The sequence below is a fragment of the Oncorhynchus mykiss genome, chromosome 16 (genome assembly GCF_057628025.1).
Source record: "Oncorhynchus mykiss isolate SJ-2025 chromosome 16, ASM5762802v1, whole genome shotgun sequence".
Taxonomy (NCBI): Eukaryota; Metazoa; Chordata; class Actinopteri; order Salmoniformes; family Salmonidae; genus Oncorhynchus; species Oncorhynchus mykiss.
The window spans coordinates 74,578,964-74,606,814 of NC_143037.1; the positions used below are offsets into that span (position 1 = coordinate 74,578,964).

The following is a 27,851-nucleotide window of genomic DNA, read 5'->3' on the forward strand; positions in this document are numbered from 1 at the left end:
GAGCTTAAAAATGGTAAAAACCTCTGAAACAGCAGATGAATCAGTTCATGTAAGTAATGAACCTACGATATGCTGGGGAACTTTGTCAAAAGGCATAGTTTCTGAGTTTCTTAGCTTTCAGAGTAAGTCTTAACCTGTTCAAAAAACAACCCTTCTGAAAGTACATTGCAGTGCCGTGACCCGGATTCAAACCGGGGTTGCTGCAGCCATAACGCAGAGTACTAACCACTATACGATCACGCCTGGCTACAAGAGGTGGCTTTGTAAAGCCTACATAGGCTGTGAAAGTGATGTGCACAAACCGGCTAAACACTTTTCATATTGGTCTCGATACTGAATAAAGTGAAGAAACAGTAGAGCTTTACACATTCAAAAAGTGCCCTTTTTCCGTGACATTGGAATATCTCAATTGCATCCTCCTCACATTATCTCTAATTCTCTAAACCGATTGGTGAGAAAACCTGAGTGCCCTCCCTTCTGAACTTCTCCACCAATGTGTACAATAAAATGCTTGAAAAGGTACTGCTGAGATTTGAACTCAGGATCTCCTGTTTACGAGACAGGTACTTTAACCAACTAAGCCACAGCACCCATGACAGAGATATATTTTGCAGATGTGAACACCCACACCTATTTGAATCAAACCAGTATCATTAATTTAACCTACATCTCTGTCTAGCAAAATCACATCATAAAAGAGATGTCTTTTACTAATATTGGTCATTCGAGGACAGTACATTTTTCATTTGGGTCTCGAGATGAATAAACTCAAGAACCTCTGCCATGGATACTTAAACTATGATTTGGGACCCAAAGTAGTTATTAACATGGGTGGGTCGCGAGATATGAGTAAACATTCAGAATCATACACCATTTCTTCATAATGTTGGTCGTTTGAGGACTCTGCATTTCTCATTTGGCTCTCGAGCTTAAAAATGGTAAAAACCTCTGAAACAGCAGATGAATCAGTTCATGTAAGTAATGAACATACGATATGCTGGGTAACTTTGTCAAAAGGGAGAGTTGCTGAGTTTCTTAGCTTTCAGAGTAAGTCTTAACCTGTTCAAAAAACAACCCTTATGAAATTACATTGCAGTGCCGTGACCCGGATTCGAACCGGGGTTGCTGCGGCCACAACGCAGAGTACTAACCACTATACGATCACGGCTGGCTACAAGAGGTGGCTTTGTAAAGCCTACATAGGCTGTGAAAGTGATGTGCACAAACTGGCTAAACACTTTTCATATTGGTCTCGATAATGAATGAAGTGAAGAAACAGTTGAGCTTTACACATTCAAAAAGTGCCCTTTTTCCGTGACATTGGAATATCTCAATTGCATCCTCCTCACATCATCTCTAATTCTCTAAACCGATTGGTGAGAAAACCTGAGTGCCCTCCCCTCTGACCTTCTCCACCAATGTGTACAATAAAATGCTTGAAAAGGTACTGCTGAGATTTGAACTCAGGATCTCCTGTTTACGAGACAGGCACTTTAACCAACTAAGCCACAGCACCCATGACAGAGATATATTTTGCAGATGTGAACACCCACACCTATTTGAATCAAACCAGTATCATTAATTTAACCTACATCTCTGTCTAGCAAAATCACATCACAAAAGAGATGTCTTTTACTAATATTGGTCATTCGAGGACAGTACATTTTTCATTTGGGTCTTGAGATGAATAAACTCAAGAACCTCTGCCATGGATACTTAAACTATGATTTGGGACCCAAAGCAGTTATTAACATGGGTGGGTCGCGAGATATGAGTAAACATTCAGAATCATACACCATTTCTTCATAATGTTGGTCGTTTGAGGACTCTGCATTTCTCATTTGGCTCTCGAGCTTAAAAATGGTAAAAACCTCTGAAACAGCAGATGAATCAGTTCATGTAAGTAATGAACATACGATATGCTGGGTAACTTTGTCAAAAGGGAGAGTTGCTGAGTTTCTTAGCTTTCAGAGTAAGTCTTAACCTGTTCAAAAAACAACCCTTATGAAATTACATTGCAGTGCCGTGACCCGGATTCGAACCGGGGTTGCTGCGGCCACAACGCAGAGTACTAACCACTATACGATCACGGCTGGCTACAAGAGGTGGCTTTGTAAAGCCTACATAGGCTGTGAAAGTGATGTGCACAAACTGGCTAAACACTTTTCATATTGGTCTCGATAATGAATGAAGTGAAGAAACAGTTGAGCTTTACACATTCAAAAAGTGCCCTTTTTCCGTGACATTGGAATATCTCAATTGCATCCTCCTCACATCATCTCTAATTCTCTAAACCGATTGGTGAGAAAACCTGAGTGCCCTCCCCTCTGACCTTCTCCACCAATGTGTACAATAAAATGCTTGAAAAGGTACTGCTGAGATTTGAACTCAGGATCTCCTGTTTACGAGACAGGCACTTTAACCAACTAAGCCACAGCACCCATGACAGAGATATATTTTGCAGATGTGAACACCCACACCTATTTGAATCAAACCAGTATCATTAATTTAACCTACATCTCTGTCTAGCAAAATCACATCATAAAAGAGATGTCTTTTACTAATATTGGTCATTCGAGGACAGTACATTTTTCATTTGGGTCTCGAGATGAATAAACTCAAGAACCTCTGCCATGGATACTTAAACTATGATTTGGGACCCAAAGTAGTTATTAACATGGGTGGGTCGCGAGATATGAGTAAACATTCAGAATCATACACCATTTCTTCATAATGTTGGTCGTTTGAGGACTCTGCATTTCTCATTTGGCTCTCGAGCTTAAAAATGGTAAAAACCTCTGAAACAGCAGATGAATCAGTTCATGTAAGTAATGAACATACGATATGCTGGGTAACTTTGTCAAAAGGGAGAGTTGCTGAGTTTCTTAGCTTTCAGAGTAAGTCTTAACCTGTTCAAAAAACAACCCTTATGAAATTACATTGCAGTGCCGTGACCCGGATTCGAACCGGGGTTGCTGCGGCCACAACGCAGAGTACTAACCACTATACGATCACGGCTGGCTACAAGAGGTGGCTTTGTAAAGCCTACATAGGCTGTGAAAGTGATGTGCACAAACTGGCTAAACACTTTTCATATTGGTCTCGATAATGAATGAAGTGAAGAAACAGTTGAGCTTTACACATTCAAAAAGTGCCCTTTTTCCGTGACATTGGAATATCTCAATTGCATCCTCCTCACATCATCTCTAATTCTCTAAACCGATTGGTGAGAAAACCTGAGTGCCCTCCCCTCTGACCTTCTCCACCAATGTGTACAATAAAATGCTTGAAAAGGTACTGCTGAGATTTGAACTCAGGATCTCCTGTTTACTAGACAGGCATTTTAACCAACGAAGCCACAGCACCCATGAAGTCGATATATTTTGCAGATGTGAACACCCACACCTATTTGAATCAAACCAGTCTCATTAATTTAACCCACATCTCTGTCTAGCAAAATTACATCACAAAAGAGATGTCTTTTACTAATATTGGTCATTCAAGGACAGTACATTTTTCATTTGGGTCTCGAGATGAATTAACTCAAGAACCTCTGCCATGGATACTTAAACTATGATTTGGGACCCAAAGCAGTTATTAACATGGGTGGGTCGCGAGATATGAGTAAACATTCAGAATCATACACCATTTCTTCATAATGTTGGTCGTTCGAGGACACTGCATTTCTCATTTGGCTCTCGAGCTTAAAAATGGTAAAAACCTCTGAAACAGCAGATGAATCAGTTCGTGTAAGTAATTAACCTACGATGTGCTGGGGAACTTTGTCAAAAGAGAGAGTTGCTGAGTTTCTTAGCTTTCAGAGTAAGTCTTAACCTGTTCAAAAAACAACCCTTCTGAAAGTACATTGCAGTGCCGTGACCCGGATTCAAACCGGGGTTGCTGCAGCCATAACGCAGAGTACTAACCACTATACGATCACGCCTGGCTACAAGAGGTGGCTTTGTAAAGCCTACATAGGCTGTGAAAGTGATGTGCACAAACCGGCTAAACACTTTTCATATTGGTCTCGATACTGAATAAAGTGAAGAAACAGTAGAGCTTTACACATTCAAAAAGTGCCCTTTTTCCGTGACATTGGAATATCTCAATTGCATCCTCCTCACATGATCTCTAATTCTCTAAACCGATTGGTGAGAAAACCTGAGTGCCCTCCCCTCTGACCTTCTCCACCAATGTGTACAATAAAATGCTTGAAAAGGTACTGCTGAGATTTGAACTCAGGATCTCCTGTTTACGAGACAGGCACTTTAACCAACTAAGCCACAGCACCCATGAAAGAGATATATTTTGCAGATGTGAACACCCACACCTATTTGAATCAAACCAGTATCATTAATTTAACCTACATCTCTGTCTAGCAAAATCACATCACAAAAGAGATGTCTTTTACTAATATTGGTCATTCGAGGACAGTACATTTTTCATTTGGGTCTCGAGATGAATAAACTCAAGAACCTCTGCCATGGATACTTAAACTATGATTTGGGACCCAAAGCAGTTATTAACATGGGTGGGTCGCGAGATATGAGTAAACATTCAGAATCATACACCATTTCTTCATAATGTTGGTCATTTGAGGACTGCATTTCTCATTTGGCTCTCGAGCTTAAAAATGGTAAAAACCTCTGAAACAGCAGATGAATCAGTTCGTGTAAGTAATTAACCTACAATATGCTGGGGAACTTTGTCAAAAGGGAGAGTTGCTGAGTTTCTTAGCTTTCAGAGTAAGTCTTAACCTGTTCAAAAAACAACCCTTCTGAAAGTACATTGCAGTGCCGTGACCCGGATTCGAACCGGGGTTGCTGCTGCCACAACGCAGAGTACTAACCACTATACGATCACGGCTGGCTACAAGAGGTGGCTTTGTAAAGCCTACATAGGCTGTGAAAGTGATGTGCACAAACTGGCTAAACACTTTTCATATTGGTCTCGATAATGAATAAAGTGAAGAAACAGTTGAGCTTTACACATTCAAAAAGTGCCCTTTTTACGTGACATTGGAATATCTCAATTGCATCCTCCTCACATCATCTCTAATTCTCTAAACCGATTGGTGAGAAAACCTGAGTGCCCTCCCTTCTGAACTTCTCCACCAATGTGTACAATAAAATGCTTGAAAAGGTACTGCTGAGATTTGAACTCAGGATCTCCTGTTTACGAGACAGGCACTTTAACCAACTAAGCCACAGCACCCATGAAAGAGATATATTTTGCAGATGTGAACACCCACACCTATTTGAATCAAACCAGTATCATTAATTTAACCTACATCTCTGTCTAGCAAAATCACATCACAAAAGAGATGTCTTTTACTAATATTGGTCATTCGAGGACAGTACATTTTTCATTTGGGTCTCGAGATGAATAAACTCAAGAACCTCTGCCATGGATACTTAAACTATGATTTGGGACCCAAAGCAGTTATTAACATGGGTGGGTCGCGAGATATGAGTAAACATTCAGAATCATACACCATTTCTTCATAATGTTGGTCGTTTGAGGACTCTGCATTTCTCATTTGGCTCTCGAGCTTAAAAATGGTAAAAACCTCTGAAACAGCAGATGAATCAGTTCATGTAAGTAATTAACCTACGATATGCTGGGGAACTTTGTCAAAAGGGAGAGTTGCTGAGTTTCTTAGCTTTCAGAGTAAGTCTTAACCTGTTCAAAAAACAACCCTTCTGAAAGTACATTGCAGTGCCGTGACCCGGATTCGAACCGGGGTTGCTGCGGCCACAACGCAGAGTACTAACCACTATACGATCACGGCTGGCTACAAGAGGTGGTTTTGTAAAGCCTACATAGGCTGTGAAAGTGATGTGCACAAACTGGCTAAACACTTTTCATATTGGTCTCGATAATGAATAAAGTGAAGAAACAGTTGAGCTTTACACATTCAAAAAGTGCCCTTTTTCCGTGACATTGGAATATCTCAATTGCATCCTCCTCACATTATCTCTAATTCTCTAAACCGATTGGTGAGAAAACCTGAGTGCCCTCCCTTCTGAACTTCTCCACCAATGTGTACAATAAAATGCTTGAAAAGGTACTGCTGAGATTTGAACTCAGGATCTCCTGTTTACGAGACAGGCACTTTAACCAACTAAGCCACAGCACCCATGACAGAGATATATTTTGCAGATGTGAACACCCACACCTATTTGAATCAAACCAGTATCATTAATTTAACCTACATCTCTGTCTAGCAAAATCACATCATAAAAGAGATGTCTTTTACTAATATTGGTCATTCGAGGACAGTACATTTTTCATTTGGGTCTCGAGATGAATAAACTCAAGAACCTCTGCCATGGATACTTAAACTATGATTTGGGACCCAAAGTAGTTATTAACATGGGTGGGTCGCGAGATATGAGTAAACATTCAGAATCATACACCATTTCTTCATAATGTTGGTCGTTTGAGGACTCTGCATTTCTCATTTGGCTCTCGAGCTTAAAAATGGTAAAAACCTCTGAAACAGCAGATGAATCAGTTCATGTAAGTAATGAACCTACGATATGCTGGGTAACTTTGTCAAAAGGGAGAGTTGCTGAGTTTCTTAGCTTTCAGAGTAAGTCTTAACCTGTTCAAAAAACAACCCTTATGAAATTACATTGCAGTGCCGTGACCCGGATTCGAACCGGGGTTGCTGCGGCCACAACGCAGAGTACTAACCACTATACGATCACGGCTGGCTACAAGAGGTGGCTTTGTAAAGCCTACATAGGCTGTGAAAGTGATGTGCACAAACTGGCTAAACACTTTTCATATTGGTCTCGATAATGAATGAAGTGAAGAAACAGTTGAGCTTTACACATTCAAAAAGTGCCCTTTTTCCGTGACATTGGCATATCTCAATTGCATCCTCCTCACATTATCTCTAATTCTCTAAACCGATTGGTGAGAAAGCCTGAGTGCCCTCCCTTCTGACCTTCTCCACCAATGTGTACAATAAAATGCTTGAAAAGGTACTGCTGAGATTTGAACTCAGGATCTCCTGTTTACGAGACAGGCACTTTAACCAACTAAGCCACAGCACCCATGAAAGAGATATTTTTCCAGATGTGAACACCCACACCTATTTGAATCAAACCATTCTCATTAATTTAACCCACATCTCTGTCTAGCAAAATCACATCACAAAAGAGATGTCTTTTACTAATATTGGTCATTCGAGGACAGTACATTTTTCATTTGGGTCTCGAGATGCATAAACTCAAGAACCTCTGCCATGGATACTTAAACTATGATTTGGGACCCAAAGCAGTTATTAACATGGGTGGGTCGCGAGATATGAGTAAACATTCAGAATCATACACCATTTCTTCATAATGTTGGTCGTTCGAGGACACTGCATTTCTCATTTGGCTCTCGAGCTTAAAAATGGTAAAAACCTCTGAAACAGCAGATGAATCAGTTCGTGTAAGTAATTAACCTACGATGTGCTGGGGAACTTTGTCAAAAGGGAGAGTTGCTGAGTTTCTTAGCTTTCAGAGTAAGTCTTAACCTGTTCAAAAAACAACCCTTTTGAAAGTACATTGCAGTGCCGTGACCCGGATTCGAACCAGGGTTGCTACAGCCACAACGCAGAGTACTAACCACTATACGATCACGGCTGGCTACAAGAGGTGGCTTTGTAAAGCCTACATAGGCTGTGAAAGTGATGTGCACAAACTGGCTAAACACTTTTCATATTGGTCTCGATAATGAATGAAGTGAAGAAACAGTTGAGCTTTACACATTCAAAAAGTGCCCTTTTTCCGTGACATTGGAATATCTCAATTGCATCCTCCTCACATCATCTCTAATTCTCTAAACCGATTGGTGAGAAAGCCTGAGTGCCCTCCCCTCTGACCTTCTCCACCAATGTGTACAATAAAATGCTTGAAAAGGTACTGCTGAGATTTGAACTCAGGATCTCCTGTTTACGAGACAGGCACTTTAACCAACTAAGCCACAGCACCCATGTAACTGATATATTTTTCAGATGTGAACACCCACACCTATTTGAATCAAACCATTCTCATTAATTTAACCCACATCTCTGTCTAGCAAAATCACATCACAAAAGAGATGTCTTTTACTAATATTGGTCATTCGAGGACAGTACATTTTTCATTTGGGTCTCGAGATGCATAAACTCAAGAACCTCTGCCATGGATACTTAAACTATGATTTGGGACCCAAAGCAGTTATTAACATGGGTGGGTCGCGAGATATGAGTAAACATTCAGAATCATACACCATTTCTTCATAATGTTGGTCGTTCGAGGACACTGCATTTCTCATTTGGCTCTCGAGCTTAAAAATGGTAAAAACCTCTGAAACAGCAGATGAATCAGTTCGTGTAAGTAATTAACCTACGATGTGCTGGGGAACTTTGTCAAAAGGGAGAGTTGCTGAGTTTCTTAGCTTTCAGAGTAAGTCTTAACCTGTTCAAAAAACAACCCTTCTGAAAGTACATTGCAGTGCCGTGACCCGGATTCGAACCAGGGTTGCTGCAGCCACAACGCAGAGTACTAACCACTATACGATCACGGCTGGCTACAAGAGGTGGCTTTGTAAAGCCTACATAGGCTGTGAAAGTGATGTGCACAAACTGGCTAAACACTTTTCATATTGGTCTCGATAATGAATAAAGTGAAGAAACAGTTGAGCTTTACACATTCAAAAAGTGCCCTTTTTCCGTGACATTGGAATATCTCAATTGCATCCTCCTCACATCATCTCTAATTCTCTAAACCGATTGGTGAGAAAACCTGAGTGCCCTCCCCTCTGACCTTCTCCACCAATGTGTACAATATAATGCTTGAAAAGGTACTGCTGAGATTTGAACTCAGGATCTCCTGTTTACGAGACAGGCACTTTAACCAACTAAGTCACAGCACCCATGAAAGAGATATTTTTCCAGATGTGAACACCCACACCTATTTGAATCAAACCATTCTCATTAATTTAACCCACATCTCTGTCTAGCAAAATCACATCACAAAAAAGATGTCTTTTACTAATATTGGTCATTCGAGGACAGTACATTTTTCATTTGGGTCTCGAGATGAATAAACTCAAGAACCTCTGCCATGGATACTTAAACTATGATTTGGGACCCAAAGCAGTTATTAACATGGGTGGGTCGCGAGATATGAGTAAACATTCAGAATCATACACCATTTCTTCATAATGTTGGTCGTTCGAGGACACTGCATTTCTCATTTGGCTCTCGAGCTTAAAAATGGTAAAAACCTCTGAAACAGCAGATGAATCAGTTCATGTAAGTAATTAACCTACGATATGCTGGGGAACTTTGTCAAAAGGGAGAGTTGCTGAGTTTCTTAGCTTTCAGAGTAAGTCTTAACCTGTTCAAAAAACAACCCTTCTGAAAGTACATTGCAGTGCCGTGACCCGGATTCGAACCAGGGTTGCTGCGGCCACAACGCAGAGTACTAACCACTATACGATCACGGCTGGCTACAAGAGGTGGTTTTGTAAAGCCTACATAGGCTGTGAAAGTGATGTGCACAAACTGGCTAAACACTTTTCATATTGGTCTCGATAATGAATAAAGTGAAGAAACAGTTGAGCTTTACACATTCAAAAAGTGCCCTTTTTCCGTGACATTGGAATATCTCAATTGCATCCTCCTCACATCATCTCTAATTCTCTAAACCGATTGGTGAGAAAACCTGAGTGCCCTCCCCTCTGACCTTCTCCACCAATGTGTACAATAAAATGCTTGAAAAGGTACTGCTGAGATTTGAACTCAGGATCTCCTGTTTACGAGACAGGCACTTTAACCAACTAAGCCACAGCACCCATGAAAGAGATATTTTTCCAGATGTGAACACCCACACCTATTTGAATCAAACCATTCTCATTAATTTAACCCACATCTCTGTCTAGCAAAATCACATCACAAAAAAGATGTCTTTTACTAATATTGGTCATTCGAGGACAGTACATTTTTCATTTGGGTCTCGAGATGAATAAACTCAAGAACCTCTGCCATGGATACTTAAACTATGATTTGGGACCCAAAGCAGTTATTAACATGGGTGGGTCGCGAGATATGAGTAAACATTCAGAATCATACACCATTTCTTCATAATGTTGGTCGTTCGAGGACACTGCATTTCTCATTTGGCTCTCGAGCTTAAAAATGGTAAAAACCTCTGAAACAGCAGATGAATCAGTTCATGTAAGTAATTAACCTACGATATGCTGGGGAACTTTGTCAAAAGGGAGAGTTGCTGAGTTTCTTAGCTTTCAGAGTAAGTCTTAACCTGTTCAAAAAACAACCCTTCTGAAAGTACATTGCAGTGCCGTGACCCGGATTCGAACCAGGGTTGCTGCGGCCACAACGCAGAGTACTAACCACTATACGATCACGGCTGGCTACAAGAGGTGGTTTTGTAAAGCCTACATAGGCTGTGAAAGTGATGTGCACAAACTGGCTAAACACTTTTCATATTGGTCTCGATAATGAATAAAGTGAAGAAACAGTTGAGCTTTACACATTCAAAAAGTGCCCTTTTTCCGTGACATTGGAATATCTCAATTGCATCCTCCTCACATTATCTCTAATTCTCTAAACCGATTGGTGAGAAAACCTGAGTGCCCTCCCCTCTGACCTTCTCCACCAATGTGTACAATAAAATGCTTGAAAAGGTACTGCTGAGATTTGAACTCAGGATCTCCTGTTTACGAGACAGGCACTTTAACCAACTAAGCCACAGCACCCATGACAGAGATATATTTTGCAGATGTGAACACCCACACCTATTTGAATCAAACCAGTATCATTAATTTAACCTACATCTCTGTCTAGCAAAATCACATCATAAAAGAGATGTCTTTTACTAATATTGGTCATTCGAAGACAGTACATTTTTCATTTGGGTCTCGAGATGAATAAACTCAAGAACCTCTGCCATGGATACTTAAACTATGATTTGGGACCCAAAGCAGTTATTAACATGGGTGGGTCGCGAGATATGAGTAAACATTCAGAATCATACACCATTTCTTCATAATGTTGGTCGTTCGAGGACACTGCATTTCTCATTTGGCTCTCGAGCTTAAAAATGGTAAAAACCTCTGAAACAGCAGATGAATCAGTTCGTGTAAGTAATTAACCTACGATGTGCTGGGGAACTTTGTCAAAAGGGAGAGTTGCTGAGTTTCTTAGCTTTCAGAGTAAGTCTTAACCTGTTCAAAAAACAACCCTTCTGAAAGTACATTGCAGTGCCGTGACCAGGATTCGAACCGGGGTTGCTGCAGCCACAACGCAGAGTACTAACCACTATACGATCACGGCTGGCTACAAGAGGTGGCTTTGTAAAGCCTACATAGGCTGTGAAAGTGATGTGCACAAACTGGCTAAACACTTTTCATATTGGTCTCGATAATGAATAAAGTGAAGAAACAGTTGAGCTTTACACATTCAAAAAGTGCCCTTTTTCCGTGACATTGGAATATCTCAATTGCATCCTCCTCACATCATCTCTAATTCTCTAAACCGATTGGTGAGAAAACCTGAGTGCCCTCCCCTCTGACCTTCTCCACCAATGTGTACAATAAAATGCTTGAAAAGGTACTGCTGAGATTTGAACTCAGGATCTCCTGTTTACGAGACAGGCACTTTAACCAACTAAGCCACAGCACCCATGAAAGAGATATTTTTCCAGATGTGAACACCCACACCTATTTGAATCAAACCATTCTCATTAATTTAACCCACATCTCTGTCTAGCAAAATCACATCACAAAAGAGATGTCTTTTACTAATATTGGTCATTCGAGGACAGTACATTTTTCATTTGGGTCTCGAGATGAATAAACTCAAGAACCTCTGCCATGGATACTTAAACTATGATTTGGGACCCAAAGCAGTTATTAACATGGGTGGGTCGCGAGATATGAGTAAACATTCAGAATCATACACCATTTCTTCATAATGTTGGTCGTTCGAGGACACTGCATTTCTCATTTGGATCTCGAGCTTAAAAATGGTAAAAACCTCTGAAACAGCAGATGAATCAGTTCATGTAAGTAATTAACCTACGATATGCTGGGGAACTTTGTCAAAAGGGAGAGTTGCTGAGTTTCTTAGCTTTCAGAGTAAGTCTTAACCTGTTCAAAAAACAACCCTTCTGAAAGTACATTGCAGTGCCGTGACCCGGATTCGAACCGGGGTTGCTGCGGCCACAACGCAGAGTACTAACCACTATACGATCACGGCTGGCTACAAGAGGTGGTTTTGTAAAGCCTACATAGGCTGTGAAAGTGATGTGCACAAACTGGCTAAACACTTTTCATATTGGTCTCGATAATGAATAAAGTGAAGAAACAGTTGAGCTTTACACATTCAAAAAGTGCCCTTTTTCCGTGACATTGGAATATCTCAATTGCATCCTCCTCACATTATCTCTAATTCTCTAAATCGATTGGTGAGAAAACCTGAGTGCCCTCCCTTCTGAACTTCTCCACCAATGTGTACAATAAAATGCTTGAAAAGGTACTGCTGAGATTTGAACTCAGGATCTCCTGTTTACGAGACAGGCACTTTAACCAACTAAGCACCAGCACCCATGAAAGAGATATATTTTGCAGATGTGAACACCCACACCTATTTGAATCAAACCAGTATCATTAATTTAACCTACATCTCTGTCTAGCAAAATCACATCACAAAAGAGATGTCTTTTACTAATATTGGTCATTCGAGGACAGTACATTTTTCATTTGGGTCTCGAGATGAATAAACTCAAGAACCTCTGCCATGGATACTTAAACTATGATTTGGGACCCAAAGCAGTTATTAACATGGGTGGGTCGCGAGATATGAGTAAACATTCAGAATCATACACCATTTCTTCATAATGTTGGTCGTTCGAGGACACTGCATTTCTCATTTGGCTCTCGAGCTTAAAAATGGTAAAAACCTCTGAAACAGCAGATGAATCAGTTCGTGTAAGTAATTAACCTACGATATGCTGGGGAACTTTGTCAAAAGGGAGAGTTGCTGAGTTTCTTAGCTTTCAGAGTAAGTCTTAACCTGTTCAAAAAACAACCCTTCTGAAAGTATATTGCAGTGCCATGACCCGGATTCGAACCGGGGTTGCTGCGGCCACAACGCAGAGTACTAACCACTATACGATCACGGCTGGCTACAAGAGGTGGTTTTGTAAAGCCTACATAGGCTGTGAAAGTGATGTGCACAAACTGGCTAAACACTTTTCATATTGGTCTCGATAATGAATAAAGTGAAGAAACAGTTGAGCTTTACACATTCAAAAAGTGCCCTTTTTCCGTGACATTGGAATATCTCAATTGCATCCTCCTCACATTATCTCTAATTCTCTAAACCGATTGGTGAGAAAACCTGAGTGCCCTCCCTTCTGAACTTCTCCACCAATGTGTACAATAAAATGCTTGAAAAGGTACTGCTGAGATTTGAACTCAGGATCTCCTGTTTACGAGACAGGCACTTTAACCAACTAAGCCACAGCACCCATGTAACCGATATATTTTTCAGATGTGAACACCCACACCTATTTGAATCAAACCATTCTCATTAATTTAACCTACATCTCTGTCTAGCAAAATCACATCACAAAAGAGATGTCTTTTACTAATATTGGTCATTCGAGGACAGTACATTTTTCATTTGGGTCTCGAGATGAATAAACTCAAGAACCTCTGCCATGGATACTTAAACTATGATTTGGGACCCAAAGCAGTTATTAACATGGGTGGGTCGCGAGATATGAGTAAACATTCAGAATCATACACCATTTCTTCATAATGTTGGTCGTTCGAGGACACTGCATTTCTCATTTGGCTCTCGAGCTTAAAAATGGTAAAAACCTCTGAAACAGCAGATGAATCAGTTCGTGTAAGTAATTAACCTACGATATGCTGGGGAACTTTGTCAAAAGGGAGAGTTGCTGAGTTTCTTATCTTTCAGAGTAAGTCTTAACCTGTTCAAAAAACAACCCTTATGAAATTACATTGCAGTGCCCTGACCCGGATTCGAACCGGGGTTGCTGCGGCCACAACGCAGAGTACTAACCACTATACGATCACGGCTGGCTACAAGAGGTGGCTTTGTAAAGCCTACATAGGCTGTGAAAGTGATGTGCACAAGCTGGCTAAACACTTTTCATATTGGTCTCGTTAATGAATAAAGTGAAGATACAGTCGAGCTTTACACATTCAAAAAGTGCCCTTTTTCCGTGACATTGGTATATCTCAATTGCATCCTCCTCACATCATCTCTAATTCTCTAAACCGATTGGTGAGAAAACCTGAGTGCCCTCCCTTCTGAACTTCTCCACCAATGTGTACAATAAAATGCTTGAAAAGGTGCTGCTGAGATTTGAACTCAGGATCTCCTGTTTACGAGACAGGTACTTTAACCAACTAAGCCACAGCACCCATGAAAGAGATATATTTTGCAGATGTGAACACCCACACCTATTTGAATCAAACCAGTATCATTAATTTAACCTACATCTCTGTCTAGCAAAATCACATCACAAAAGAGATGTCTTTTACTAATATTGGTCATTCGAGGACAGTACATTTTTCATTTGGGTCTCGAGATGAATAAACTCAAGAACCTCTGACATGGATTCTTAAACTATGATTTGGGACACAAAGCAGTTATTAACATGTCATAGGTGGGTCGCGAGATGTGAGTAAACATTCAGAATCATACACCATTTCTTCATAATGTTGTTTGTTCGAGGACACTGCATTTCTCATTTGGCTCTCGAGCTTAAAAATGGTAAAACCTCTGAAACAGCAGATGAATCAGTTCGTGTAAGTAATTAACCTACGATATGCTGGGGAACTTTGTCAAAAGGGAGAGTTGCTGAGTTTCTTATCTTTCAGAGTAAGTCTTAACCTGTTCAAAAAACACCCCTTATGAAATTACATTGCAGTGCCCTGACCCGGATTCGAACCGGGTTTGCTGCGGCCACAACGCAGAGTACTAACCACTAAACGATCACGGCTGGCTACAAGAGGTGGCTTTGTAAAGCCTACATAGGCTGTGAAAGTGATGTGCACAAACTGGCTAAACACTTTTCATATTGGTCTCAATAATGAATAAAGTGAAGAAACAGTTGAGCTTTACACATTCAAAAAGTGCCCTTTTTCCGTGACATTGGAATATCTCAATTGCATCCTCCTCACATCATCTCTAATTCTCTAAACCGATTGGTGAGAAAACCTGAGTGCCCTCCCCTCTGACCTTCTCCACCAATGTGTACAATAAAATGCTTGAAAAGGTGCTGCTGAGATTTGAACTCAGGATCTCCTGTTCACTAGACAGGCACTTTAACCAACTAAGCCACAGCACCCATGAAAGAGATATATTTTGCAGATGTGAACACCCACACCTATTTGAATCAAACCAGTATCATTAATTTAACCTACATCTCTGTCTAGCAAAATCACATCACAAAAGAGATGTCTTTTACTAATATTGGTCATTCGAGGACAGTACATTTTTCATTTGGGTCTCGAGATGAATAAACTCAAGAACCTCTGACATGGATTCTTAAACTATGATTTGGGACACAAAGCAGTTATTAACATGTCATAGGTGGGTCGCGAGATGTGAGTAAACATTCAGAATCATACACCATTTCTTCATAATGTTGGTCGTTCGAGGACACTGCATTTCTCATTTGGCTCTCGAGCTTAAAAATGGTAAAAACCTCTGAAACAGCAGATGAATCAGTTCGTGTAAGTAATTAACCTACGATATGCTGGGGAACTTTGTCAAAAGGGAGAGTTGCTGAGTTTCTTATCTTTCAGAGTAAGTCTTAACCTGTTCAAAAAACAACCCTTATGAAATTACATTGCAGTGCCCTGACCCGGATTCGAACCGGGGTTGCTGCGGCCACAACGCAGAGTACTAACCACTATACGATCACGGCTGGCTACAAGAGGTGGCTTTGTAAAGCCTACATAGACTGTGAAAGTGATGTGCACAAGCTGGCTAAACACTTTTCATATTGGTCTCGATAATGAATAAAGTGAAGAAACAGTTGAGCTTTACACATTCAAAAAGTGCCCTTTTTCCGTGACATTGGAATATCTCAATTGCATCCTCCTCACATCATCTCTAATTCTCTAAACCGATTGGTGAGAAAACCTGAGTGCCCTCCCCTCTGACCTTCTCCACCAATGTGTACAATAAAATGCTTGAAAAGGTACTGCTGAGATTTGAACTCAGGATCTCCTGTTTACGAGACAGGCACTTTAACCAACTAAGCCACAGCACCCATGAAAGAGATATATTTTGCAGATGTGAACACCCACACCTATTTGAATCAAACCATTCTCATTAATTTAACCCACATCTCTGTCTAGCAAAATCACATCACAAAAGAAATGTCTTTTACTAATATTGGTCATTCGAGGACAGTACATTTTTCATTTGGGTCTCGAGATGAATAAACTCAAGAACCTCTGCCATGGATACTTAAACTATGATTTGGGACCCAAAGCAGTTATTAACATGGGTGGGTCGCGAGATATGAGTAAACATTCAGAATCATACACCATTTCTTCATAATGTTGGTCGTTCGAGGACACTGCATTTCTCATTTGGCTCTCGAGCTTAAAAATGGTAAAAACCTCTGAAACAGCAGATGAATCAGTTCGTGTAAGTAATTAACCTACGATATGCTGGGGAACTTTGTCAAAAGGGAGAGTTGCTGAGTTTCTTAGCTTTCAGAGTAAGTCTTAACCTGTTCAAAAAACAACCCTTCTGAAAGTATATTGCAGTGCCGTGACCCGGATTCGAACCGGGGTTGCTGCAGCCACAACGCAGAGTACTAACCACTATACGATCACGGCTGGCTACAAGAGGTGGCTTTGTAAAGCCTTCATAGGCTGTGAAAGTGATGTGCACAAACTGGCTAAACACTTTTCATATTGGTCTCAATAATGAATAAAGTGAAGAAACAGTTGAGCTTTACACATTCAAAAAGTGCCCTTTTTCCGTGACATTGGAATATCTCAATTGCATCCTCCTCACATCATCTCTAATTCTCTAAACCGATTGGTGAGAAAACCTGAGTGCCCTCCCCTCTGACCTTCTCCACCAATGTGTACAATAAAATGCTTGAAAAGGTGCTGCTGAGATTTGAACTCAGGATCTCCTGTTCACTAGACAGGCACTTTAACCAACTAAGCCACAGCACCCATGAAAGAGATATATTTTGCAGATGTGAACACCCACACCTATTTGAATCAAACCAGTATCATTAATTTAACCTACATCTCTGTCTAGCAAAATCACATCACAAAAGAGATGTCTTTTACTAATATTGGTCATTCGAGGACAGTACATTTTTCATTTGGGTCTCGAGATGAATAAACTCAAGAACCTCTGCCATGGATACTTAAACTATGATTTGGGACCCAAAGCAGTTATTAACATGGGTGGGTCGCGAGATATGAGTAAACATTCAGAATCATACACCATTTCTTCATAATGTTGGTCGTTCGAGGACACTGCATTTCTCATTTGGCTCTCGAGCTTAAAAATGGTAAAAACCTCTGAAACAGCAGATGAATCAGTTCGTGTAAGTAATTAACCTACGATATGCTGGGGAACTTTGTCAAAAGGGAGAGTTGCTGAGTTTCTTAGCTTTCAGAGTAAGTCTTAACCTGTTCAAAAAACAACCCTTCTGAAAGTATATTGCAGTGCCGTGACCCGGATTCGAACCGGGGTTGCTGCAGCCACAACGCAGAGTACTAACCACTATACGATCACGGCTGGCTACAAGAGGTGGCTTTGTAAAGCCTTCATAGGCTGTGAAAGTGATGTGCACAAACTGGCTAAACACTTTTCATATTGGTCTCGATAATGAATAAAGTGAAGAAACAGTAGAGCTTTACACATTCAAAAAGTGCCCTTTTTCCGTGACATTGGAATATCTCAATTGCATCCTCCTCACATTATCTCTAATTCTCTAAACCGATTGGTGAGAAAACCTGAGTGCCCTCCCTTCTGAACTTCTCCACCAATGTGTACAATAAAATGCTTGAAAAGGTGCTGCTGAGATTTGAACTCAGGATCTCCTGTTCACTAGACAGGCACTTTAACCAACTAAGCCACAGCACCCATGAAAGAGATATATTTTGCAGATGTGAACACCCACACCTATTTGAATCAAACCAGTATCATTAATTTAACCTACATCTCTGTCTAGCAAAATCACATCACAAAAGAGATGTCTTTTACTAATATTGGTCATTCGAGGACAGTACATTTTTCATTTGGGTCTCGAGATGAATAAACTCAAGAACCTCTGACATGGATTCTTAAACTATGATTTGGGACACAAAGCAGTTATTAACATGTCATAGGTGGGTCGCGAGATGTGAGTAAACATTCAGAATCATACACCATTTCTTCATAATGTTGTTTGTTCGAGGACACTGCATTTCTCATTTGGCTCTCGAGCTTAAAAATGGTAAAACCTCTGAAACAGCAGATGAATCAGTTCGTGTAAGTAATTAACCTACGATATGCTGGGGAACTTTGTCAAAAGGGAGAGTTGCTGAGTTTCTTATCTTTCAGAGTAAGTCTTAACCTGTTCAAAAAACAACCCTTATGAAATTACATTGCAGTGCCCTGACCCGGATTCGAACCGGGGTTGCTGCGGCCACAACGCAGAGTACTAACCACTATACGATCACGGCTGGCTACAAGAGGTGGCTTTGTAAAGCCTACATAGGCTGTGAAAGTGATGTGCACAAACTGGCTAAACACTTTTCATATTGGTCTCGATAATGAATAAAGTGAAGAAACAGTTGAGCTTTACACATTCAAAAAGTGCCCTTTTTCCGTGACATTGGAATATCTCAATTGCATCCTCCTCACATTATCTCTAATTCTCTAAACCGATTGGTGAGAAAACCTGAGTGCCCTCCCTTCTGAACTTCTCCACCAATGTGTACAATAAAATGCTTGAAAAGGTGCTGCTGAGATTTGAACTCAGGATCTCCTGTTTACGAGACAGGCACTTTAACCAACTAAGCCACAGCACCCATGTAACCGATATATTTTTCAGATGTGAACACCCACACCTATTTGAATCAAACCATTCTCATTAATTTAACCTACATCTCTGTCTAGCAAAATCACATCACAAAAGAGATGTCTTTTACTAATATTGGTCATTCGAGGACAGTACATTTTTCATTTGGGTCTCGAGATGAATAAACTCAAGAACCTCTGCCATGGATACTTAAACTATGATTTGGGACCCAAAGCAGTTATTAACATGGGTGGGTCGCGAGATATGAGTAAACATTCAGAATCATACACCATTTCTTCATAATGTTGGTCGTTCGAGGACACTGCATTTCTCATTTGGCTCTCGAGCTTAAAAATGGTAAAAACCTCTGAAACAGCAGATGAATCAGTTCGTGTAAGTAATTAACCTACAATATACTGGGGAACTTTGTCAAAAGGGAGAGTTGCTGAGTTTCTTATCTTTCAGAGTAAGTCTTAACCTGTTCAAAAAACAACCCTTATGAAATTACATTGCAGTGCCCTGACCCGGATTCGAACCGGGGTTGCTGCGGCCACAACGCAGAGTACTAACCACTATAAGATCACGGCTGGCTACAAGAGGTGGCTTTGTAAAGCCTACATAGGCTGTAAAAGTGATGTGCACAAGCTGGCTAAACACTTTTCATATTGGTCTCGATAATGAATAAAGTGAAGATACAGTCGAGCTTTACACATTCAAAAAGTGCCCTTTTTCCGTGACATTGGAATATCTCAATTGCATCCTCCTCACATTATCTCTAATTCTCTAAACCAATTGGTGAGAAAACCTGAGTGCCCTCCCCTCTGACCTTCTCCACCAATGTGTACAATAAAATGCTTGAAAAGGTACTGCTGAGATTTGAACTCAGGATCTCCTGTTTACTAGACAGGCACTTTAACCAACTAAGCCACAGCACCCATGAAAGAGTTATATTTTGCAGATGTGAACACCCACACCTATTTGAATCAAACCAGTATCATTAATTTAACCTACATCTCTGTCTAGCAAAATCACATCACAAAAGAGATGTCTTTTACTAATATTGGTCATTCGAGGACAGTACATTTTTCATTTGGGTCTCGAGATGAATAAACTCAAGAACCTCTGCCATGGATACTTAAACTATGATTTGGGACCCAATGCAGTTATTAACATGGGTGGGTCGCGAGATATGAGTAAACATTCAGAATCATACACCATTTCTTCATAATGTTGGTCGTTCGAGGACACTGCATTTCTCATTTGGCTCTCGAGCTTAAAAATGGTAAAAACCTCTGAAACAGCAGATGAATCAGTTCGTGTAAGTAATTAACCTACGATATGCTGGGGAACTTTGTCAAAAGGGAGAGTTGCTGAGTTTCTTAGCTTTCAGAGTAAGTCTTAACCTGTTCAAAAAACAACCCTTCTGAAAGTATATTGCAGTGCCGTGACCCGGATTTGAACCGGGGTTGCTGCAGCCACAACGCAGAGTACTAACCACTATACGATCACGGCTGGCTACAAGAGGTGGTTTTGTAAAGCCTACATAGGCTGTGAAAGTGATGTGCTCAAACTGGATAAACACTTTTCATATTGGTCTCGATAATGAATGAAGTGAAGAAACAGTTGAGCTTTACACATTCAAAAAGTGCCCTTTTTCCGTGACATTGGAATATCTCAATTGCATCCTCCTCACATTATCTCTAATTCTCTAAACCGATTGGTGAGAAAACCTGAGTGCCCTCCCTTCTGAACTTCTCCACCAATGTGTACAATAAAATGCTTGAAAAGGTACTGCTGAGATTTGAACTCAGGATCTCCTGTTTACGAGACAGGCACTTTAACCAACTAAGCCACAGCAGCCATGAAAGAGATATATTTTGCAGATGTGAACACCCACACCTATTTGAATCAAACCAGTATCATTAATTTAACCTACATCTCTGTCTAGCAAAATCACATCACAAAAGAGATGTCTTTTACTAATATTGGTCATTCGAGGACAGTACATTTTTCATTTGGGTCTCGAGATGAATAAACTCAAGAACCTCTGCCATGGATACTTAAACTATGATTTGGGACCCAAAGCAGTTATTAACATGGGTGGGTCGCGAGATATGAGTAAACATTCAGAATCATACACCATTTCTTCATAATGTTGGTCGTTCGAGGACACTGCATTTCTCATTTGGCTCTCGAGCTTAAAAATGGTAAAAACCTCTGAAACAGCAGATGAATCAGTTCGTGTAAGTAATTAACCTACGATATGCTGGGGAACTTTGTCAAAAGGGAGAGTTGCTGAGTTTCTTAGCTTTCAGAGTAAGTCTTAACCTGTTCAAAAAACAACCCTTCTGAAAGTACATTGCAGTGCCGTGACCCGGATTCAAACCGGGGTTGCTGCGGCCACAACGCAGAGTACTAACCACTATACGATCACGGCTGGCTACAAGAGGTGGCTTTGTAAAGCCTACATAGGCTGTGAAAGTGATGTGCACAAACTGGCTAAACACTTTTCATATTGGTCTCGATAATGAATAAAGTGAAGAAACAGTTGAGCTTTACACATTCAAAAAGTGCCCTTTTTCCGTGACATTGGAATATCTCAATTGCATCCTCCTCACATGATCTCTAATTCTCTAAACCGATTGGTGAGAAAACCTGAGTGCCCTCCCCTCTGACCTTCTCCACCAATGTGTACAATAAAATGCTTGAAAAGGTACTGCTGAGATTTGAACTCAGGATCTCCTGTTTACGAGACAGGCACTTTAACCAACTAAGCCACAGCACCCATGAAATAGATATATTTTGCAGATGTGAATACCCACACCTATTTGAATCAAACCAGTATCATTAATTTAACCTACATCTCTGTCTAGCAAAATCACATCACAAAAGAGATGTCTTTTACTAATATTGGTCATTCGAGGACAGTACATTTTTCATTTGGGTCTCGAGATGAATAAACTCAAGAACCTCTGCCATGGATACTTAAACTATGATTTGGGACCCAAAGCAGTTATTAACATGGGTGGGTCGCGAGATATGAGTAAACATTCAGAATCATACACCATTTCTTCATAATGTTGGTCGTTCGAGGACACTGCATTTCTCATTTGGCTCTCGAGCTTAAAAATGGTAAAAACCTCTGAAACAGCAGATGAATCAGTTCGTGTAAGTAATTAACCTACGATATGCTGGGGAACTTTGTCAAAAGGGAGAGTTGCTGAGTTTCTTAGCTTTCAGAGTAAGTCTTAACCTGTTCAAAAAACAACCCTTCTGAAAGTACATTGCAGTGCCGTGACCCGGATTCAAACCGGGGTTGCTGCGGCCACAACGCAGAGTACTAACCACTATACGCTCACGGCTGGCTACAAGAGGTGGCTTTGTAAAGCCTACATAGGCTGTGAAAGTGATGTGCACAAACTGGCTAAACACTTTTCATATTGGTCTCGATAATGAATAAAGTGAAGAAACAGTTGAGCTTTACACATTCAAAAAGTGCCCTTTTTCCGTGACATTGGAATATCTCAATTGCATCCTCCTCACATTATCTCTAATTCTCTAAACCGATTGGTGAGAAAACCTGAGTGCCCTCCCTTCTGAACTTCTCCACCAATGTGTACAATAAAATGCTTGAAAAGGTACTGCTGAGATTTGAACTCAGGATCTCCTGTTTACGAGACAGGCACTTTAACCAACTAAGCCACAGCACCCATGAAAGAGATATATTTTGCGGATGTGAACACCCACACCTATTTGAATCAAACCAGTATCATTAATTTAACCTACATCTCTGTCTAGCAAAATCACATCACAAAAGAGATGTCTTTTACTAATATTGGTCATTCGAGGACAGTACATTTTTCATTTGGGTCTCGAGATGAATAAACTCAAGAACCTCTGCCATGGATACTTAAACTATGATTTGGGACCCAAAGCAGTTATTAACATGGGTGGGTCGCGAGATATGAGTAAACATTCAGAATCATACACCATTTCTTCATAATGTTGGTCGTTTGAGGACTCTGCATTTCTCATTTGGCTCTCGAGCTTAAAAATGGTAAAAACCTCTGAAACAGCAGATGAATCAGTTCGTGTAAGTAATTAACCTACGATGTGCTGGGGAACTTTGTCAAAAGGCATAGTTTCTGAGTTTCTTAGCTTTCAGAGCAAGTCTTAACCTGTTCAAAAAACAACCCTTCTGAAAGTACATTGCAGTGCCGTGACCCGGATTCAAACCGGGGTTGCTGCAGCCATAACGCAGAGTACTAACCACTATACGATCACGCCTGGCTACAAGAGGTGGCTTTGTAAAGCTTACATAGGCTGTGAAAGTGATGTGCACAAACCGGCTAAACACTTTTCATATTGGTTTCGATACTGAATAAAGTGAAGAAACAGTAGAGCTTTACACATTCAAAAAGTGCCCTTTTTCCGTGACATTGGAATATCTCAATTGCATCCTCCTCACATGATCTCTAATTCTCTAAACCGATTGGTGAGAAAACCTGAGTGCCCTCCCCTCTGACCTTCTCCACCAATGTGTACAATAAAATGCTTGAAAAGGTACTGCTGAGATTTGAACTCAGGATCTCCTGTTTACAAGACAGGCACTTTAACCAACTAAGCCACAGCACCCATGAAAGAGATATATTTTGCAGATGTGAACACCCACACCTATTTGAATCAAACCAGTATCATTAATTTAACCTACATCTCTGTCTAGCAAAATCACATCACAAAAGAGATGTCTTTTACTAATATTGGTCATTCGAGGACAGTACATTTTTCATTTGGGTCTCGAGATGAATAAACTCAAGAACCTCTGCCATGGATACTTAAACTATGATTTGGGACCCAAAGCAGTTATTAACATGGGTGGGTCGCGAGATATGAGTAAACATTCAGAATCATACACCATTTCTTCATAATGTTGGTCGTTTGAGGACTGCATTTCTCATTTGGCTCTCGAGCTTAAAAATGGTAAAAACCTCTGAAACAGCAGATGAATCAGTTCGTGTAAGTAATTAACCTACGATATGCTGGGGAACTTTGTCAAAAGGGAGAGTTGCTGAGTTTCTTAGCTTTCAGAGTAAGTCTTAACCTGTTCAAAAAACAACCCTTCTGAAAGTACATTGCAGTGCCGTGACCCGGATTCAAACCGGGGTTGCTGCGGCCACAACGCAGAGTACTAACCACTATACGATCACGGCTGGCTACAAGAGGTGGCTTTGTAAAGCTTACATAGGCTGTGAAAGTGATGTGCACAAACCGGCTAAACACTTTTCATATTGGTTTCGATACTGAATAAAGTGAAGAAACAGTAGAGCTTTACACATTCAAAAAGTGCCCTTTTTCCGTGACATTGGAATATCTCAATTGCATCCTCCTCACATGATCTCTAATTCTCTAAACCGATTGGTGAGAAAACCTGAGTGCCCTCCCCTCTGACCTTCTCCACCAATGTGTACAATAAAATGCTTGAAAAGGTACTGCTGAGATTTGAACTCAGGATCTCCTGTTTACAAGACAGGCACTTTAACCAACTAAGCCACAGCACCCATGAAAGAGATATATTTTGCAGATGTGAACACCCACACCTATTTGAATCAAACCAGTATCATTAATTTAACCTACATCTCTGTCTAGCAAAATCACATCACAAAAGAGATGTCTTTTACTAATATTGGTCATTCGAGGACAGTACATTTTTCATTTGGGTCTCGAGATGAATAAACTCAAGAACCTCTGCCATGGATACTTAAACTATGATTTGGGACCCAAAGCAGTTATTAACATGGGTGGGTCGCGAGATATGAGTAAACATTCAGAATCATACACCATTTCTTCATAATGTTGGTCGTTCGAGGACACTGCATTTCTCATTTGGCTCTCGAGCTTAAAAATGGTAAAAACCTCTGAAACAGCAGATGAATCAGTTCGTGTAAGTAATTAACCTACGATGTGCTGGGGAACTTTGTCAAAAGGGAGAGTTGCTGAGTTTCTTAGCTTTCAGAGTAAGTCTTAACCTGTTCAAAAAACAACCCTTCTGAAAGTACATTGCAGTGCCGTGACCCGGATTCGAACCGGGGTTGCTGCGGCCACAACGCAGAGTACTAACCACTATACGATCACGGCTGGCTACAAGAGGTGGCTTTGTAAAGCCTACATAGGCTGTGAAAGTGATGTGCACAAACTGGCTAAACACTTTTCATATTGGTCTCGATAATGAATAAAGTGAAGAAACAGTTGAGCTTTACACATTCAAAAAGTGCCCTTTTTCCGTGACATTGGAATATCTCAATTGCATCCTCCTCACATCATCTCTAATTCTCTAAACCGATTGGTGAGAAAACCTGAGTGCCCTCCCCTCTGACCTTCTCCACCAATGTGTACAATAAAATGCTTGAAAAGGTACTGCTGAGATTTGAACTCAGGATCTCCTGTTTACGAGACAGGCACTTTAACCAACTAAGCCACAGCACCCATGAAAGAGATATTTTTCCAGATGTGAACACCCACACCTATTTGAATCAAAACATTCTCATTAATTTAACCCACATCTCTGTCTAGCAAAATCACATCACAAAAGAGATGTCTTTTACTAATATTGGTCATTCGAGGACAGTACATTTTTCATTTGGGTCTCGAGATGAATAAACTCAAGAACCTCTGCCATGGATACTTAAACTATGATTTGGGACCCAAAGCAGTTATTAACATGGGTGGGTCGCGAGATATGAGTAAACATTCAGAATCATACACCATTTCTTCATAATGTTGGTCGTTCGAGGACACTGCATTTCTCATTTGGCTCTCGAGCTTAAAAATGGTAAAAACCTCTGAAACAGCAGATGAATCAGTTCGTGTAAGTAATTAACCTACGATGTGCTGGGGAACTTTGTCAAAAGGGAGAGTTGCTGAGTTTCTTAGCTTTCAGAGTAAGTCTTAACCTGTTCAAAAAACAACCCTTCTGAAAGTACATTGCAGTGCCGTGACCCGGATTCGAACCGGGGTTGCTGCAGCCACAACGCAGAGTACTAACCACTATACGATCACGGCTGGCTACAAGAAGTGGCTTTGTAAAGCCTACATAGGCTGTGAAAGTGATGTGCACAAACTGGCTAAACACTTTTCGTATTGGTCTCGATAATGAATAAAGTGAAGAAACAGTTGAGCTTTACACATTCAAAAAGTGCCCTTTTTCCGTGACATTGGAATATCTCAATTGCATCCTCCTCACATCATCTCTAATTCTCTAAACCGATTGGTGAGAAAACCTGAGTGCCCTCCCCTCTGACCTTCTCCACCAATGTGTACAATAAAATGCTTGAAAAGGTACTGCTGAGATTTGAACTCAGGATCTCCTGTTTACGAGACAGGCACTTTAACCAACTAAGCCACAGCACCCATGAAAGAGATATTTTTCCAGATGTGAACACCCACACCTATTTGAATCAAAACATTCTCATTAATTTAACCCACATCTCTGTCTAGCAAAATCACATCACAAAAGAGATGTCTTTTACTAATATTGGTCATTCGAGGACAGTACATTTTTCATTTGGGTCTCGAGATGAATAAACTCAAGAACCTCTGCCATGGATACTTAAACTATGATTTGGGACCCAAAGCAGTTATTAACATGGGTGGGTCGCGAGATATGAGTAAACATTCAGAATCATACACCATTTCTTCATAATGTTGGTCGTTCGAGGACACTGCATTTCTCATTTGGCTCTCGAGCTTAAAAATGGTAAAAACCTCTGAAACAGCAGATGAATCAGTTCGTGTAAGTAATTAACCTACGATATGCTGGGGAACTTTGTCAAAAGGGAGAGTTGCTGAGTTTCTTAGCTTTCAGAGTAAGTCTTAACCTGTTCGAAAAACAACCCTTCTGAAAGTACATTGCAGTGCCGTGACCCGGATTCGAACCGGGGTTGCTGCAGCCACAACGCAGAGTACTAACCACTATACGATCACGGCTGGCTACAAGAGGTGGCTTTGTAAAGCCTACATAGGCTGTGAAAGTGATGTGCACAAACTGGCTAAACACTTTTCATATTGGTCTCGATAATGAATAAAGTGAAGAAACAGTTGAGCTTTACACATTCAAAAAGTGCCCTTTTTCCGTGACATTGGAATATCTCAATTGCATCCTCCTCACATCATCTCTAATTCTCTAAACCGATTGGTGAGAAAACCTGAGTGCCCTCCCCTCTGACCTTCTCCACCAATGTGTACAATAAAATGCTTGAAAAGGTACTGCTGAGATTTGAACTCAGGATCTCCTGTTTACGAGACAGGCACTTTAACCAACTAAGCCACAGCACCCATGAAAGAGATATATTTTTCCAGATGTGAACACCCACACCTATTTGAATCAAAACATTCTCATTAATTTAACCCACATCTCTGTCTAGCAAAATCACATCACAAAAGAGATGTCTTTTACTAATATTGGTCATTCGAGGACAGTACATTTTTCATTTGGGTCTCGAGATGAATAAACTCAAGAACCTCTGCCATGGATACTTAAACTATGATTTGGGACCCAAAGCAGTTATTAACATGGGTGGGTCGCGAGATATGAGTAAACATTCAGAATCATACACCATTTCTTCATAATGTTGGTCGTTCGAGGACACTGCATTTCTCATTTGGCTCTCGAGCTTAAAAATTGTAAAAACCTCTGAAACAGCAGATGAATCAGTTCGTGTAAGTAATTAACCTACGATGTGCTGGGGAACTTTGTCAAAAGGGAGA

At 40.6% G+C, this 27,851-nt stretch overlaps 35 non-coding genes across 35 annotated transcripts; all 35 read right to left on the reverse strand.

The window, feature by feature from the left end:
* Positions 1 to 517: 517 nt before the first annotated feature.
* On the reverse strand, positions 518 to 591 carry trnat-cgu (transfer RNA threonine (anticodon CGU)). Its single transcript has one exon. It is a non-coding gene; the product is annotated as a tRNA-Thr (tRNA).
* Positions 592 to 1,096: 505 nt separating this feature from the next.
* On the reverse strand, positions 1,097 to 1,168 carry trnah-gug (transfer RNA histidin (anticodon GUG)). The gene has a single exon. It is a non-coding gene; the product is annotated as a tRNA-His (tRNA).
* A 274-nt stretch (positions 1,169 to 1,442) lies between these two features.
* Positions 1,443 to 1,516, reverse strand: trnat-cgu (transfer RNA threonine (anticodon CGU)). The gene has a single exon. It is a non-coding gene; the product is annotated as a tRNA-Thr (tRNA).
* A 505-nt stretch (positions 1,517 to 2,021) lies between these two features.
* trnah-gug (transfer RNA histidin (anticodon GUG)) lies at positions 2,022 to 2,093 on the reverse strand. The gene has a single exon. It is a non-coding gene; the product is annotated as a tRNA-His (tRNA).
* Positions 2,094 to 2,367: 274 nt separating this feature from the next.
* On the reverse strand, positions 2,368 to 2,441 carry trnat-cgu (transfer RNA threonine (anticodon CGU)). The gene has a single exon. It is a non-coding gene; the product is annotated as a tRNA-Thr (tRNA).
* Positions 2,442 to 2,946: 505 nt separating this feature from the next.
* trnah-gug (transfer RNA histidin (anticodon GUG)) lies at positions 2,947 to 3,018 on the reverse strand. Its single transcript has one exon. It is a non-coding gene; the product is annotated as a tRNA-His (tRNA).
* A 1,199-nt stretch (positions 3,019 to 4,217) lies between these two features.
* trnat-cgu (transfer RNA threonine (anticodon CGU)) lies at positions 4,218 to 4,291 on the reverse strand. The gene has a single exon. It is a non-coding gene; the product is annotated as a tRNA-Thr (tRNA).
* An 849-nt stretch (positions 4,292 to 5,140) lies between these two features.
* Positions 5,141 to 5,214, reverse strand: trnat-cgu (transfer RNA threonine (anticodon CGU)). The gene has a single exon. It is a non-coding gene; the product is annotated as a tRNA-Thr (tRNA).
* A 505-nt stretch (positions 5,215 to 5,719) lies between these two features.
* trnah-gug (transfer RNA histidin (anticodon GUG)) lies at positions 5,720 to 5,791 on the reverse strand. Its single transcript has one exon. It is a non-coding gene; the product is annotated as a tRNA-His (tRNA).
* A 274-nt stretch (positions 5,792 to 6,065) lies between these two features.
* trnat-cgu (transfer RNA threonine (anticodon CGU)) lies at positions 6,066 to 6,139 on the reverse strand. Its single transcript has one exon. It is a non-coding gene; the product is annotated as a tRNA-Thr (tRNA).
* Positions 6,140 to 6,644: 505 nt separating this feature from the next.
* Positions 6,645 to 6,716, reverse strand: trnah-gug (transfer RNA histidin (anticodon GUG)). The gene has a single exon. It is a non-coding gene; the product is annotated as a tRNA-His (tRNA).
* Positions 6,717 to 6,990: 274 nt separating this feature from the next.
* trnat-cgu (transfer RNA threonine (anticodon CGU)) lies at positions 6,991 to 7,064 on the reverse strand. Its single transcript has one exon. It is a non-coding gene; the product is annotated as a tRNA-Thr (tRNA).
* Positions 7,065 to 7,914: 850 nt separating this feature from the next.
* trnat-cgu (transfer RNA threonine (anticodon CGU)) lies at positions 7,915 to 7,988 on the reverse strand. The gene has a single exon. It is a non-coding gene; the product is annotated as a tRNA-Thr (tRNA).
* An 851-nt stretch (positions 7,989 to 8,839) lies between these two features.
* trnat-cgu (transfer RNA threonine (anticodon CGU)) lies at positions 8,840 to 8,913 on the reverse strand. The gene has a single exon. It is a non-coding gene; the product is annotated as a tRNA-Thr (tRNA).
* An 850-nt stretch (positions 8,914 to 9,763) lies between these two features.
* Positions 9,764 to 9,837, reverse strand: trnat-cgu (transfer RNA threonine (anticodon CGU)). Its single transcript has one exon. It is a non-coding gene; the product is annotated as a tRNA-Thr (tRNA).
* Positions 9,838 to 10,687: 850 nt separating this feature from the next.
* trnat-cgu (transfer RNA threonine (anticodon CGU)) lies at positions 10,688 to 10,761 on the reverse strand. Its single transcript has one exon. It is a non-coding gene; the product is annotated as a tRNA-Thr (tRNA).
* An 851-nt stretch (positions 10,762 to 11,612) lies between these two features.
* On the reverse strand, positions 11,613 to 11,686 carry trnat-cgu (transfer RNA threonine (anticodon CGU)). The gene has a single exon. It is a non-coding gene; the product is annotated as a tRNA-Thr (tRNA).
* Positions 11,687 to 12,190: 504 nt separating this feature from the next.
* On the reverse strand, positions 12,191 to 12,262 carry trnah-gug (transfer RNA histidin (anticodon GUG)). Its single transcript has one exon. It is a non-coding gene; the product is annotated as a tRNA-His (tRNA).
* A 274-nt stretch (positions 12,263 to 12,536) lies between these two features.
* On the reverse strand, positions 12,537 to 12,610 carry trnat-cgu (transfer RNA threonine (anticodon CGU)). The gene has a single exon. It is a non-coding gene; the product is annotated as a tRNA-Thr (tRNA).
* Positions 12,611 to 13,461: 851 nt separating this feature from the next.
* trnat-cgu (transfer RNA threonine (anticodon CGU)) lies at positions 13,462 to 13,535 on the reverse strand. Its single transcript has one exon. It is a non-coding gene; the product is annotated as a tRNA-Thr (tRNA).
* Positions 13,536 to 14,386: 851 nt separating this feature from the next.
* On the reverse strand, positions 14,387 to 14,460 carry trnat-cgu (transfer RNA threonine (anticodon CGU)). The gene has a single exon. It is a non-coding gene; the product is annotated as a tRNA-Thr (tRNA).
* Positions 14,461 to 15,315: 855 nt separating this feature from the next.
* trnat-cgu (transfer RNA threonine (anticodon CGU)) lies at positions 15,316 to 15,389 on the reverse strand. Its single transcript has one exon. It is a non-coding gene; the product is annotated as a tRNA-Thr (tRNA).
* An 856-nt stretch (positions 15,390 to 16,245) lies between these two features.
* Positions 16,246 to 16,319, reverse strand: trnat-cgu (transfer RNA threonine (anticodon CGU)). Its single transcript has one exon. It is a non-coding gene; the product is annotated as a tRNA-Thr (tRNA).
* Positions 16,320 to 17,170: 851 nt separating this feature from the next.
* trnat-cgu (transfer RNA threonine (anticodon CGU)) lies at positions 17,171 to 17,244 on the reverse strand. Its single transcript has one exon. It is a non-coding gene; the product is annotated as a tRNA-Thr (tRNA).
* Positions 17,245 to 18,095: 851 nt separating this feature from the next.
* On the reverse strand, positions 18,096 to 18,169 carry trnat-cgu (transfer RNA threonine (anticodon CGU)). Its single transcript has one exon. It is a non-coding gene; the product is annotated as a tRNA-Thr (tRNA).
* Positions 18,170 to 19,024: 855 nt separating this feature from the next.
* trnat-cgu (transfer RNA threonine (anticodon CGU)) lies at positions 19,025 to 19,098 on the reverse strand. Its single transcript has one exon. It is a non-coding gene; the product is annotated as a tRNA-Thr (tRNA).
* Positions 19,099 to 20,874: 1,776 nt separating this feature from the next.
* On the reverse strand, positions 20,875 to 20,949 carry trnat-cgu (transfer RNA threonine (anticodon CGU)). Its single transcript has one exon. It is a non-coding gene; the product is annotated as a tRNA-Thr (tRNA).
* Positions 20,950 to 21,799: 850 nt separating this feature from the next.
* Positions 21,800 to 21,873, reverse strand: trnat-cgu (transfer RNA threonine (anticodon CGU)). Its single transcript has one exon. It is a non-coding gene; the product is annotated as a tRNA-Thr (tRNA).
* Positions 21,874 to 22,724: 851 nt separating this feature from the next.
* On the reverse strand, positions 22,725 to 22,798 carry trnat-cgu (transfer RNA threonine (anticodon CGU)). Its single transcript has one exon. It is a non-coding gene; the product is annotated as a tRNA-Thr (tRNA).
* An 851-nt stretch (positions 22,799 to 23,649) lies between these two features.
* trnat-cgu (transfer RNA threonine (anticodon CGU)) lies at positions 23,650 to 23,723 on the reverse strand. The gene has a single exon. It is a non-coding gene; the product is annotated as a tRNA-Thr (tRNA).
* An 849-nt stretch (positions 23,724 to 24,572) lies between these two features.
* Positions 24,573 to 24,646, reverse strand: trnat-cgu (transfer RNA threonine (anticodon CGU)). The gene has a single exon. It is a non-coding gene; the product is annotated as a tRNA-Thr (tRNA).
* Positions 24,647 to 25,151: 505 nt separating this feature from the next.
* Positions 25,152 to 25,223, reverse strand: trnah-gug (transfer RNA histidin (anticodon GUG)). Its single transcript has one exon. It is a non-coding gene; the product is annotated as a tRNA-His (tRNA).
* A 274-nt stretch (positions 25,224 to 25,497) lies between these two features.
* trnat-cgu (transfer RNA threonine (anticodon CGU)) lies at positions 25,498 to 25,571 on the reverse strand. Its single transcript has one exon. It is a non-coding gene; the product is annotated as a tRNA-Thr (tRNA).
* Positions 25,572 to 26,421: 850 nt separating this feature from the next.
* Positions 26,422 to 26,495, reverse strand: trnat-cgu (transfer RNA threonine (anticodon CGU)). The gene has a single exon. It is a non-coding gene; the product is annotated as a tRNA-Thr (tRNA).
* An 850-nt stretch (positions 26,496 to 27,345) lies between these two features.
* Positions 27,346 to 27,419, reverse strand: trnat-cgu (transfer RNA threonine (anticodon CGU)). The gene has a single exon. It is a non-coding gene; the product is annotated as a tRNA-Thr (tRNA).
* Positions 27,420 to 27,851: the final 432 nt, after the last annotated feature.